Consider the following 14,403-nt stretch of genomic DNA (forward strand, 5'->3'; position numbering starts at 1 on the left):
GCTGCGGTATTCTAACATAAATATGAACAACATGTAACGCTGGATACTGGGTACGAAATGCGTTCTTTTCTAGCACAAGAGTCAACCTACCTAACATTTTATTTGTGCGGCCCGCCACAGCTCTCCTTAGTGCCAAAGTGGCCCGCATGCAAAAAAAGGTTAGTGACCCCTGCTCTAATTGTATGATGTGAAATGCCATGTGGTTGCTGGGTTTTATCTGTCTATAATTTTTAAATCGCTGCAGTTAATGCTCTTAATCCTTTCACTCATTTTGTATCAAATATTATTCATTTTTTAAAGTCTTGTTTTGTAGCCCTTAATCATTTTTTATTTGTCAAATCACTTTGTATCATGCCTCAGTGAGTATGGTATGGAGTTCAATCAAGCGTAACGATTAATTTCCTGCTTGGGCTTGGCACGAATTAATGGTGATCAAAGTACAAGGTTTCTTGAGTTCCATGAAGGATAAGGGATCTCCTGACTAAGAAGCAGAAGCAGCAGGCTGGCGATTCTCCATCAAGTATCAATTCAGTTTTTTATTAAAAGTGCATGGAGAATCAGCATAGCCCTATTAGTATTAATGGCATATGCATTTCGCTCTACTGCTGTAAGCATCATTAGTGCCTACAAAGCAAAAATACGAAAGCATTAGGCCTACCTAAAAACTATTAGCCTACTAACATAAACTCCTTAAGTAAAGGACTGGAATGGTGCGATCTCAGGGTTTGTAACTTGAGTCTGAAGAATTAACTTGAGTTCTGGCTAAAATGACTTCTAGAGAAGCTAGAAACACAATCTTGGATTCCCTATTAGGGTTTTTGAGGATGGCGAGTTCAATAGTGTTACTTTCAAAACCATCTGTGGTTATTTTCAAGGAAAAATCTTAATTTTGGTGTACCAATGGTTTGGAGAGAACCAAAAAGCCATTTCAATGACTGCTACTTCTGTTTGGTAGACCTACAAGGGTTCAATCGTCACAAGAAAAGCACGTATAATTACCCAGATTTACAATCTGCTCGACGACCTGTGCCTCACTGTATGCAAGTGCCTGTGCCTGAATTTAGTGATTTACTTGACATAGCCATAGGATATGATGAGCTTCATAAGAGGTAGAGAGCTCTGCACGTTACAGAGGTGGAAATATGTTTGAAAGTAGTTGAGGTATTCCAGAGACATTCAAACAGGAAGAGCTAAGTGATCTCATCAGGGATCTCAACCTATTTAAATAAACAGCAGAAATTTTGGCATCCCGACTCAAAGACAAAAACTGTCTTGGAACCGGAGCTTCCATAATATTTTACTGTGCGAGAGAAAATGAATTGCTTTCCATATTTTTGCCAGCAACATGAATTTGTTTACTCCAAAGACATCGCAGGTCTTCTGCTGTAAGTGAGAGTACCACAATATAGAGCTCAAGAGTGGCGCTTGATCATAGACAGTTCAAAAAGAAGTTTAAGGAGTTCAACATACGCATTGCTCAAGCAAAAGCCTCTATCCAGCAAATGAAAACAATATTATGCAACAAGAACATATCTTTCGCAACCAGATTCAGAGTACTGAAGTGTTACATTTATCCAGTTTTTAAATATAATTCAGAAACCTGGACAATTACCAAATCAATTAATAAAAGAATAAATGGGTTTGAAATGTGGGCATTTCGAAAAATGCAGAGGATTTCCTGGACTGACAGAAAAAGCGATCAAACTGTTTTAAATCAAGTCAAACAAACAAACAATCTACTAAAAAATATCAAAGAAAAACAACTTCAATTTTTAGGACACGTGCTGCGAAAAGGAAAGTTAGAACATCTCTCTCTCACAGGCAAAATTGAAGGGAAGCGTGCCCAAGGCAGACAACGATTAACTTACTTAAACCAACAAACCGACAAAACTAACACCAACATACACCTAGTACACAAAGCAAACAACAGAGAATCTTGGAAACTTTTCATACAAGAGGCAGTCAATGCTTGGAATCAAGTGCGACAATAAAAGAAGATTGTTACATAGCGGTAACAGATATGCATCTCTCCCAATTGGCCATTCAACAAAACTAAAAGAAGAGTAGGCTACAATAACATTAAAACGATATTACAGAAACTGGATTACGACTCTCACCAATGATTACTTTGTGTAGACTTGAAAATGGCAATTTTTTGCTTGGCCAGCAAAGCGGCTATACAAAATATCCATGTTTTATCTGCTTGTGGGACAGCCAAGCTCGTAATAATTACTGGGTCAAAAAATGGTGGCCACCTACAGTCTACAAATTCCATGAGAGTTGATAAAGAAAACCATCAATGAACTTTTAGTTGCTAGAGAGAAAATCATCTATTCCACCACTACACATCAAACTTGGTTGGATGAAGCAGTTTATGAAAGCCTTGCCTACGACTGGCGACTGCTTCAATTATATTTGCAGAGCATTTCTTGCTTTGACCATCGAAAAGCTGAAAGCAGGCATTTTTGATGGCCCTCAGATCCGCAAACTCATAAAAGATGCACGTTTTGTGCAGTCTATGACAGACAAGGAGTCTGTTGCATGGCAATCGTTTGTTTTGGTCACACAGAAATTTCTTGGAAACAAAAAAAATGAAAATTACCAAGAATTGGTGGAAGATATAGGGGAGAGTGGGGCTAGTCGGAAAGTTTTTTCTTTAAAGTAAAATTTAAAACAATTGGTGCATAACCTGACAACTTGAAGCGGCTTAAATTATCATCTATGGTGTCCTCTATCATACCAACAAAAAGTAGTATTGAGTCAATTGAGCTTTTAATGAAAATTTAAAATAAACAAACATACAATTGAATTTTTAACTAACTCCATGCCTGGAGTTAGTTGAAAAACGTCAATTTAATGCCCACTAATGAACTAGATACTTTTTCTTCAACCAACAAACATTTACATGGGGTTGTAATTGTAAGCAAATATGTTTACCTGCTTTAAAATCAAAATGCAGTGAATTCTACACCTAATCATCGTAAAAACATTTTTTAATAAACGCATTGTTAAAACTTGTGATGCTGTATATATAGCACTTTCCAAGGTATGCAAATTAAAATTTTAGAATGTATGTTTAAAACAAGTACATTGGAGCTTATACTATTTATTATCATACCACGACGATATACTCGTATCATACTAGGGTAGGTGCGGGACCCATGGGACAGATTTTTTTATTTGTTAATAACGACTCCAACATAAATGCTACGTCGTCCATTTTTTCATGGTTTGTAGATCCACAGACTTACGAGGTATGATGAAAAAATTATTGAAATGTTATAATTAGTTATTGAGTTATTCAACATTTTATCAATGTTGTTGGTTGTCCCTTGGGTCCCATACCTATGGGATCGATGGGACAGTGTTATGGGACCGATGGGACATATCTAAAATTGCACTTAAGAAGTACAAAAAATGATTTTATGAAGTGAAATAGGTTATTTGCATTAAAAGTGAAAAATCAACATGAAAAGTCAAGTTTCTTTGTCAATGTTAGTAAGCAATTGCAATATCCATGTGTAGGTTGTCTATACAGACGAAACATTCTCTGAAAAATGTAGAATGCCGCTTAGGCGTGTTGTTATATCAACTGGTTGTGGCAAGGATTATTTTTTCGATATCTTTTCGATAAATTGAGGCAACATCATCATTGTTTGGAAAGACAAATTAAAATGCCTATTTAAAATGCCCTTGTCCCATCGGTTCCGCAATCAGCAATTTTGAGAAATATTTTTCTGCTGTCCATACTGTTGACATCTGAAACTCCATTAGTATCACAAACCTTGCTTCTTATATCACTGATTTAAAACAACTTTATTGTCAATCATTGTTTTTTCTGATATTTTCCACAGATTTTTTTTAATCCTATAGCTACAATTTATTTTGGGGTCTTAAAATTAATATTTTGCCGCCATTGTTTACACAGTTGAGCTAGATCCTACTCCTTTCACGTGCGCAACCTGAGATACATATTTCGTGTCCAAAATCAAAATTGTCAAAAATTATTCACTAGAGGGCAAGATATCGCGCTGTCTCTTCGGTCCCCGTGTCCCATCGGTCCCGTACTTCCCCTACATAGTCATACCGTTATCAAACCATTTTCCAACTAACCCCACCCACTATTCTCCAACTAGCCCCATTAGCATATGACAAACTATTTTCCTAAAATATTCAAGCATGGTGCATTGGACTAAAATTTGTTTATGTCTTATTGTTGTAGAACACCTACAGCTGACACACTACAAAAAACTTTTGCCTATCTTTAACGATATCGACGCATAAGATGTTTTTTAATACGCTAAAAATTTTACTTCGAAAGTAAGAAAATACAAAGTTGTCAGCCAAACAGGTATACCTTGACTCAACAAATCGAAACTGACATGGATTATGTGTTTTTATAAACTACTTCACATGTTGGCAGTAAATATTTAAAAAAGTTATCGAGAGTTAAAAAAATGATCATTTTTCAACTAACCCCGCCTTCCAACTAATCCCACTCTCCCCTACTTTCCAAGTTCAAAGATTTAGGTGTGAAGATAAGTATCATGGTTCACTATCTTTTTAGCCACTTAGATCGTTTTCCTGCAAATCTTGGTGATCGAAGTGAAGAGCACGGAGAAAGGTTTTACCAAGACATTAAGATCATAGAAGAGCGGTACCACCGCAGGTGGGATGCCCACATGATGGCTGACTACTGTTGGAGTCTCCAACGTGACTGTTTGGCCATATCACATTCAGAAAGTCTTACAAAAGAAAATTTGTAAACATCAACTAATCTTTTCGCATCATATGATTGATTAATGTGCTTTAACAATTTACGAAATATAGGCTACTTCGATTGTTACTAAAAGTAGTGTTTGTGGTTCGACGCCACCTGTTTTTGCAAACGAAAATCTGTTGTTTACTGCTAATATTATTTAATATTTTAAATTTTTGCTTGCTTTTCACATAAAACATGATTTTCCTATAGAAGACTCTCTGCAATAACAATTGTCATATTTCACAGAATCGCATCAAAAATGTAAAAAAAAGGTATGGACATGCTTGTAAAAGACAGACAAGGTTTCATCAAAGTTATGGCATAAAGAAAATACCAATGTAAAAATTTCCATATTTTTTGTACTTTTTTGAAGTACAACCATGGAATATCTCAAAAATTAGAGCCAATTCGTAAAAACCAAGGTCATTTTCGGATTCAGCAGCATGAAAATACCCCAAAACCGTTAAAACTTTCTTGGCACCAAAATGTGTGTTGACCAGTGTTATTATACCAAACCTACACAATTTCTTTACACAGTATTGTACTAGTTAGTCTTGGCCAGTATCTTAGTTAGGCTACTGCAGATTCATTTATTTATTTAGTGATAGTTTTTAGGTATATACTGTAATGCTTTCGTATGTTTGCTTTTTAGGCACTAATGATGCTTTACAGCAGTAGAGCAAAATGCATACCGGTATGCCATTGATAGGGCTCATCTGCTGATTCTCCATGCACTTTTAATAAAAATACTGAAAGTAGCCTACTAGGTTGTTGGCTTTTGACTGCTATGACACAAATCTGTGGATTTGATCATATCTTGCCACATTCTCCTCTTTTTGCTGGCGATAGCTGCCATCACGTTTTCTCCTGTTTCCACTGAGAGTGAGAGAAAAATCCGATTGGAACTTTTCCTTGTAGTCTTCTTAGAGGTCTGCTGAGTCCAAATTCAGGCCAGAGATGTAACGTGTCCTAGGCCTACAGAGTTTGAAGCGATTCCTGGCGGATGGACTTGTGCATCATGACCATTTTATAGCAATAAAGTTGCTTCCTCATCCACCGAACATTATGGATAGCGCCACACTTCAAAAACTTAAATTGGCCTTTATTGCTTCCAATGTAGGCTTCCATTAAGTTCAACAGTTTTTTGTAATCTTCTCTTGGGTAGGCCTAAGCCTAAGCTTCTCGGATGAAATCTATTAAGAAGTTAAGCTTTTTTGATTGTGCAATTTCAAAATCTCGCAATTCGTTTTGGTGTCTAGCGTGCAGTGGAGCCGATGCAAGCAAGGCGGCTTAAAAACCTTTATTTCAAAATCTTTTAAATAGCTCAATCTCAGGTGATTTTGAAGTTTCAATTTTGAGCGCCTCCGACACATGACTGAGAATAACCTCCCTCACATGCTTCCTGCAAGCTAGCCAAAGTAGCGGTCTTCTGAGCTTGCTTTGCAATGTAACACAGCACATGCAGCAGTAAGAGGATCATTGACAAAAAAAAAGTTAAGATAAACAATTGTATGACCGTATAATTCTTTAATAATAACTTTGTTTATTATTGAATGAGAGCAAATGTTTAAAATCTCATGGACTGCATATATATTCACATTAACTTGTTTTATGAAGCAGTAGAAGAAAATTCCCTGTTTCACTAAATTAGCAAACGTAAAATGCAATATTCGATAAACTTCGTTATTAAGAAGCTGTCGTATCATCTAAATTTATCAATGACAAATGTAACCAAGAAAGACAGGCCAACACTTTTGTGCGAGCATTTCTTAGGCTACCTTACTAAACACAACCTGCAAAAACTGAGATAATTGGCTAAAGGAACCAGCAACTTACTTATAATTGATAATTACTTAGAAAAGAATTGACCAGATATTAACATTGGAAGCCTCTCCTCAAAGACACATTGTTACTTAATTTTTGCATTGCTTTTCCATTCTGTTTTTTTTTTTTTCTGTTTTACATCACACAATGCCTGTAACAATTTTATGACGATTTTGAAAATAGTGAAATAAACTTTTTTCTTGTCATCAGACGCCACCAAAGTTCTTTTTTTGTCACCTTACATTAGAGGGGGAAGTTTAATGTCAATTTCAACTTTAGCCCTGACTTTAGGATACAACAAAATATTCTAAGACCTCTGATATAATTTTTCATCTTTCTAAACCCTCCTTCCTAAAAATTACTTTTTAGATGGACTACATTTGCATCACGTAAAAATTGGCTCGTATTTGCGTCACCTTATGTTTATGCCATTTAATGTTCAAATATTGTTTGCTACTTTACTATAACCTGTCAACATGTTGCAAGACGGTGCAAATGGTTTGTGCTCTAGTTTTGCGGTAACACACGATGAAGTTGCCATTACGATTTGTGCACAGCACATGACTACGCGCTTGTGTAAAAGCGTGACGTAAATAGAGATATTTTGCATTGAAGAAATATAGAGTACCACACTACCACACCAAATAGATAAATTCAAGGGCATTGTAGAGCTTTTGCCACGCAAGTGTAGCTTTGTCAGAGAGCTAATTAGCCTTTATATCATTCTTATCAAAGTAAAACTTTGAACTTGCTTCTTTGATAAAATAGATATGTAGCTTTGTCGATTGTTTTATCAGTGGCCTGGTTTCAATGATGTCAAATCCCATCTTAATTGACTGCCAATTACAAAGTGCATTCGTTTATTCGGCAAACTTTCTCACATATTGTTTTGCCGTTATCTTTGACATTGTAGTGTTGTAAAACTAACTTGTTACAAAGATTTTCATGAATAAGCCAATGACAAAACATATATAGCCTACATTAAGTCATAAAATCGTATTTTTAATTACACCATGAGTGTTTTAGGCAAACGAGAAGAGGCAAACAGTTAGTCACAGTCACAGGCACATGAGTTTAATATAACGCAACTTAAATAAGTCTAAATCTATGAAATGTAACTTATCAAACTTTAAGTAATTAGATTTTTAATTTGCTGTCCATATGCAATATACTCCACTGTTCTAAGTCAAGCTCTGTTTTACTAATAAATCAAGTTTTCTGATTGTTTTTTATTTCTGTTATCTTTCATATGTAACGTTATGGTTGGTGTGTATCAGGTCTGGAGTTATTTTTTTACGTTCGACTAGTGACTTTTATTGCTTGAATTCGGCTTTTCTTGCATCCGCGATCAATCGTCCGTCACCACTGATTGGTGTGGCCATGATTGAGAACTGCAGAACTTGATTAGAATATGTAATGTCAGTTATCTGTCACTTGCATTAGTATATGTTAACTAGCCCCAGGGTTGTCGGTATTTTACCCGACCCAAAAAAGCCCGGGTGGGTTTTTTTAAAAAAACCCACTTAAAAAACCCCCAAAAAACCCATAAAAAAACCCAGAGCTTCATATTTGTCTAAATTTTATTAGAAAATTAAAAAAATGAACAAAAACACTACAAGGCACTTAAAACAAACTTTAAATTAGGACTTGAGGATGTGATTGTGAAGTAAATTTCCAAGAATAAACTGAAAGAAAACGCAGTGGATATTGTACATAGAGTACACAAAAATCAAGTAGGCTAATGCCACTTTGTGTATACTACATTGAAACTTGTTTATGCAAGAAGGCCTTATAGTTATACTGGTGAAAGTACTACTCTACTGTAGTCTGTATATATGATGTGAAATGCAATTTAGGAGGCTATTTACCAATTACAGATTCTGGATTCTAACGCATGGCTGTTTCAGAGCAATTGCCTAAATGGCCATTGGCCACGCAATCGCTCAATTGCTCATCCATTACTATATTACAGTATAATATGATGAAATGATAAAAAATGATAAACAATGATAAAAAGTATTTAAACATGATGGCATAAATGCTCCTTGCCTTTAAATCTAAAGCAAATGATGCAATAATATGATTTCTACCACGGTAGCATCAACTTGGTATAGAAATCAGTAGATGATGCAACATCCAACTTGATCTTGAAATTAATGGATGATGCAACATTCAAGCAACAACAGCCCTAGTGCATTACTTTATTGAGTTATGCAAGCATGTACTGTGAGTGAAAGGCACTTCATTCGTAAAAAGTAGTTTTGAGGTGAAATAAGCGTGAATCTACCTTTTTTTGCATCTTTAAAAAAAAAAAAAACGATATTCGAAAACGCGTTCTGCAACACTGTTTTTGCACTCTGCAATGCCTGATGCAGATTTATCTGTAGATTTCCATCACGCATTGAAGCGATGATCTGACAATGAAATTTTCTACGGTTCGAGAAAAAGTTTTCTCTGCCTATAAAACGTTGAATGGTGGTTTAATTAATTATTAAAACCAATAAAACCCAAAAAAACCCGGACGGGTTGGGCTTTTTTTAAAAAACCCGGGTTTTTCTCAACCCTGACTAGCCCATCCCTTTGTTTGTAAGGAACATTATTCCAAATATTATATCTGTTTTGCATTAAGTTTCGGTTTCCATTTTGAAGTATGGTAATGAAATTGCTGCTTCTGAATGGTTCAGACCATGTTCTGAATGGTTCAAGAAGCTTGTTCAGACCATTGAAACTTGGCAACATCAACGTTTCATTCTGTTGATTTTCAACATGACAGACCCTTAGGCCTTAATAGAGAAACCAATTTGCTGTAGTTGATCATAATTCATCTGAAAAATATCACTCTTAAACATGATTGTTTTTGTTGTTGCGTAGGCAATTAATTTTGTTAGAAACATTGCATTATGGGAGACTCTCTTCAAGTCCAAAACGACTTTTTTGACTTCGCTGTCCGACTCTATCAACAAACTGGAAAAAGCACAAATGGAAATGTGGTCATTTCACCTTACAGTGTGTCAACTGCAATCGCGATGCTACTCGGTGGGGCTCGGCAAAATACAGCCAATCAGTTAACTGCCTTGTTAGGCCAAAATGGATATAAAGCCTTGCGTAACTTAAAACCACTTCAATCAGTAAAAGGAGGTCAAGATGGGACAATTTTTTTGTCTGCAAACAAATTGTTTCCAGAGCAAACTTTTGTCATTCAGAAAAAGTTTGTTGAAGAAAGTGAAAAAGATTTCTCAACTTCAGTGTCATCACTGGATTTTATAAAGAAATCAGAAGACTCGATAAGTTTCATCAACGAATGGGCAGAACAGCAAACCAATGGAAAAATTAAAAATCTCCTTCCTAGTGGCTCAATTGATGCCTTAACCAAGTTGGTGATAGCAAATGCTATTTACTTCAAAGGAATGTGGAGGGATAAGTTTGAGAAGAGCCAAACTTCTATGTCAACGTTTCATTTGAGCGAAAGCGAAACCCGTCAAGTGGAAATGATGTCACAGAAAAGAAAATTCCCAATCCATTACGATCGTGAGATTGGGGCTCAGGTTGTAGGGTTGCCATATAAAAATGGAAACGCATTAATGATTTTGATTGTCCCAACTGAACGTTTTGGTTTGAAGAGTCTTGAAGCAAAACTAAATTCGAAACAGCTTCAAAGTCTCACGCAAAGTTTTTCATTGGAAGAAGTTGTCTTATCGCTCCCAAAGATGAAAATAGATTTTGACATTGATCTTGTATCAGCTTTCAAAGCTTTAGGAGTGAATGACGTGTTTAATGCAGATCTAGCAAACTTAGAAGGAATTTCTAGTTTACCTGGCCTTTACGTTTCTGGAATCTTCCATAAAGCGTTTTTGGAAGTGAACGAAGAAGGAACCGAGGCCGCCGCTGCCACTGCAATTGTTGCCAGGGATCGGTCTATGCCTCTTCCACCGGTAGTTGTGAGATGTGATCATCCATTCATGGTTCTTATCAAAGACTACACCACGAAATCCATTTTATTCATGGGACGAATCGCATCTCCATAGCAATTGAATGCACCTGGGTACATTTTTTCCATTGAATAATGAGATTACATTTGTCAAGTTTATTTTAAAATTTTACTTAGTGCGTACAATATTGTATTGCGTATGCATGTGAATGTGGTGGGAATAAAGGCTGCAGAGTGCAGACCTTTGTGTGGGCCTATATGCTTTTTTTTATGTAGCCTATCAGAGCAGTCTCTTCTGATCACAGTTAGTCTGTTTTCAATAAGCTGTGATTTAGTGTTAGCGTACAGAAACAGGATGTTGTACAGGATGTTATATACTGTATAGTGTATAGTTGTATGCAATGGCGGCTGGTGCTGTTTGTGAGCAGTGGGCCTGCAACAAATAATCCAGCGCGAAGATGGACTCTGAATTCGCCGAAGGCGAACGAGTATGTGGAGGTTACCCCCAAGAAAAAATTGAAATATCACATTAAATTTGGTGCTTTCTGAGCATGTTTTTCCCAAAATTTTAAAAAATGTATTCAAACTTTGTTGAAAAGTTGATGTATTTCAGCTTAGTCTTGACTAGCCTAGCCGTTGCATACAAGGCTTAAGTGATTTTGAGATGCCCTAGGCTGGACTAGCACTTCCTAGCCTATAACCTGTTGAGTACCCTATAGTCCAGTCGTTGAAGAGTTTTACCTTGACTTAATTGGTGTAAAGCTGAAATTTTGCACATTGGTTCTGTTCATTGTGTACAAGGACCCAAAAAAAATCCCCGTGAAAATTGTTTGGTGAAAAAAAGTTATCCGCTATTTTCGAAATTCCGCCATTTTTTTCAAAATGGCGGATGTACAAATACTGAAATATTCAATTTTTATGAAATTATTGTTGGTGTTGGTGCTCATTTAAAAGTAAATTTCATACTGCAATTATTTCACATTGGCAAAGTTTTGGTCCACCGTGATTGCCGGAGGAAGTTTACGGATACACTGAAAAGGGTTCAGGGAAAATTCTTGCAAAGATATTACGATCTGTGACAAGGATATTCAAGCTTCTGAAACCTTCAGTATACTGCGTCAAAAGGGTGCTGATGGGATTAATGCTGCCAGTACTAATAGAGGAGACAACATTGTTGCGAAAGCTGGTCGAAAAGTACACATAGACTGTCGTAAACGTTACACCAACCCAATCGATATACAGCTTAAGAAGAACAGAGAGGAAAGTGGGTCCTGCGTCACGAGGAAACGAAGTGTTCGAATTCTTGATGGCAATTTCGGCAGTAAGACTCATTGTTTGTCTTGTGGGACTCGAGTTCTCACGGACAGACCTGGCTTTAGTTTTGTTAAAACAGATGTTTTTGCAAGGACTATATTAGAGTGTTGTGAGAGACGTTCTGACGATTGGTTATTCGCCGTGAAAGGTCGTATTGAATATTACGGTGGCGATTTGCATGCTGCACTGTTTATACCATCATTCTTGTAGCGTTAATTTTATATATGGATTTAACGTAACCTTGTAATGCGGCAGAGTATTGAGGCAAAACGTCGAAAATCTGGGCGACCGAAGGATGAGGAACAGGACCAGGCATTTCTAAAGATGTGTTCCCATCTTGAACAGAATGATGAAGAACAGTTAACGATATCAGACCTCAGATGTAAAATGAAGGAGTTTTTAGCAAATGATGATTGCCTTCCTTATGGATCAAAATATCTGAAGACCAAATCGATGAATCTATTTATATGACTGAAGGTCAGGGCCTTCATGACATTGTCACTATGCGAGTAAAGACATCCGAATTCCTCCGGTCTCATTACCTAGAAACATAGAAACAAGGCATGAGGATGATGAAGAGTCACAAAAGAGAGAAATAGTTATAACTGCGGCAAGGCTCATCAAAAATGATGTTCCATCTGTTAATGATCACTATCCAAGCACAGACGCACTCAATAATAATAGTAATCGTGTTTTATGTGCGCCCATTGCGATACATAACATACAGTAACACTGCGATCGCAGATGCGATACAATAGACGACAGGAAGCAGCGAATTGACGTATAGTCTTCGAGTCAGCTGCTCCCCTTATTTTGGCTTGCCATTAAGTGTCTTTGCCGAGACACAGCCGCGTGCTCTGGAGCGGTGTCGAACCCACGTCCTTTCGAACGTCGCGCAGACGTTCTCACCACTCGGCTACGCAACCGATACTCAATCTCGGTCCTGCTCTAATGTAGCCCACTTGCCTGAAACTTTGCGAACACTGTTGGGTTCTTTATTTGTAGGAAAAGACACAAAGTAAAAGGCTGCACGTATTGGCCAAGCTGTCGTTCTCACCACCTGACCGACCAGATCGTCAGACCACGAGCGGTGATTGCACCATTGCAAACTGGTTTTGCTGTTCAAGGACATCATTTGTACAGGTCGAGATTTCTTGTTGATACTTTACAGTTTACACAATATGGGATACTGCTCTTCTTACGCAGAAGTCTTGAGGTTTGAAAAGAATGCAGCTGATTGTGTAGCGTCAGAATCCATTGTTCTAGAGAACATAGACCTACTCGAAAGCACAATGTTATTTGCAGCTGACAATGTTGATCATAATATCATCACCCTGGATGGGAAGGGGACTTTCCACGGGATGGGAATGATTGCTGCCTTGACACCGGGTCAGAAAGCAAACCGTATGATTCTAAGGCACAGCATATCACAATTCAATATCACAGAGAAGACTAGGATTGAAATCTTGAAACTCCGCTTTGCCAATGAAGCGTAGAAGACATCACTGGCTGGTTATGTACCTTTTTCTCAAGATCAAACCCTGAGGAATATTGTGAATGGTGCTGTGGCCGAGGATAACGTTAATGTACATGAACATGAACAAAAAAAAAATGATCGACCTATTCGATCAGTAAACACGTCGGGGTAGCCTAAAGGCTGCGAAGTGATCAATACTCCAGGGGATGCTGATGTTCCGGTTGTGAAGGCTACTGTTCTTAGTGCAGTGTCACACTCGACAACGTTGATTGGAGAAAACACAGATCTGTTTGTCCTGCTTCTTCATTATGCGCAACAAGTAAACAGAGATCTATATTTCCGTTCCGACAAGGACAATGCTGACAAAGTGTATCATATAAACGAACTGAAAATGGTGATGGGTGAAGAATTATGTTCCCATTTACTTTTTCTACATGCCTACACTGGATGTGACGCAACATCAAGAATCTTTGGTGTAGGTAAGAAAAACTGTCTTTCACAAGCTGGTAAAGGGTGATGCTATTCTGAAAGACTGTGCCAATTACCTCCTTCTTCCAAAGCAGACAGCAGCATCCATTGTGAACAAAGATTGTCAAGCGATGGCTGTGATTTTTAGGGGCACGCGGACGGATTCCCTCTCGTCATTGCACTACAGAGTAGGGTACCCTAAGAAAAAAAGTAGTCTCTTCCCAATCATTTGTGACACCAGAAAGCCTACCACCTACTGAGTCATCAACAAAATTTTACTGTCTAAGGTTTTACTACCAAATGGTGGTCTGGCTAGGACAGGAGAGTGATACGGAAACTTGCGGGTGGGGTTGGAAACTGGAAGGCAGTCAGTTTGTGACAACAGAGTCGGACATGAATGCGGAGCCAGATTCCCTCTTATAGATTATTCACTGCAACTGCACAACTGCCAGGTGTAGGCAGAATAATCTACCCTGTACCTCAGCATGTGGACAGTGCAACTTGATGCCTGTGACAATACGTACAATCAGTCATTACTGGATGAGGATGATGACCAGGACTTATTACGCAACTGAATGTAAATAACTTAATAAGTGGTCTGCGATTCTTGTACTGTCAGTCTTTCACTAT

General features: G+C 37.5%; 1 pseudogene; it reads left to right on the forward strand.

Moving 5' to 3' along the window:
- Window positions 1-9,470: 9,470 nt before the first annotated feature.
- Window positions 9,471-10,611, forward strand: LOC145764323 (leukocyte elastase inhibitor pseudogene; annotated as a pseudogene).
- Window positions 10,612-14,403: the final 3,792 nt, after the last annotated feature.

This window comes from Aplidium turbinatum, chromosome 2 (assembly GCF_918807975.1).
Source record: "Aplidium turbinatum chromosome 2, kaAplTurb1.1, whole genome shotgun sequence".
NCBI lineage: Eukaryota > Metazoa > Chordata > Ascidiacea > Aplousobranchia > Polyclinidae > Aplidium > Aplidium turbinatum.